The following is a 335-nucleotide window of genomic DNA, read 5'->3' as shown; positions in this document are numbered from 1 at the left end:
AAAGTCCTCTTCTTCAAACTTGATACAAGAGTTACAAATGTCAAGCAAAGCATTCAGTCTCACTCTTCCGTTGTTCTCTTACAAGCCACCTCCCTAGTTAATCATCTATGTTTCTTTTGGGTAATAAATACTTTTGAAATATATAAGCTGTTCTGAAAACCATAGTATAGTGTAAAAACATGAAATAAATAATACTGCTAATAGAGAGGCTGAGCTAGGAGAAGCATGATTTCAAGACCTTTATGTTGTACACAGCCAGACACTGTTACAAACAAATAAGCTGAAAGTGTATATAGATTGTACAATATTGGACCTATTTCTCCAATTACCAAATT

The sequence above is a fragment of the Mastomys coucha genome, unplaced genomic scaffold (genome assembly GCF_008632895.1).
Source record: "Mastomys coucha isolate ucsf_1 unplaced genomic scaffold, UCSF_Mcou_1 pScaffold20, whole genome shotgun sequence".
In the NCBI taxonomy this organism is placed as follows: domain Eukaryota; kingdom Metazoa; phylum Chordata; class Mammalia; order Rodentia; family Muridae; genus Mastomys; species Mastomys coucha.
The sequence above is the reverse complement of the archived record's forward strand: the minus strand, read 5'-3'. Positions refer to the sequence as shown.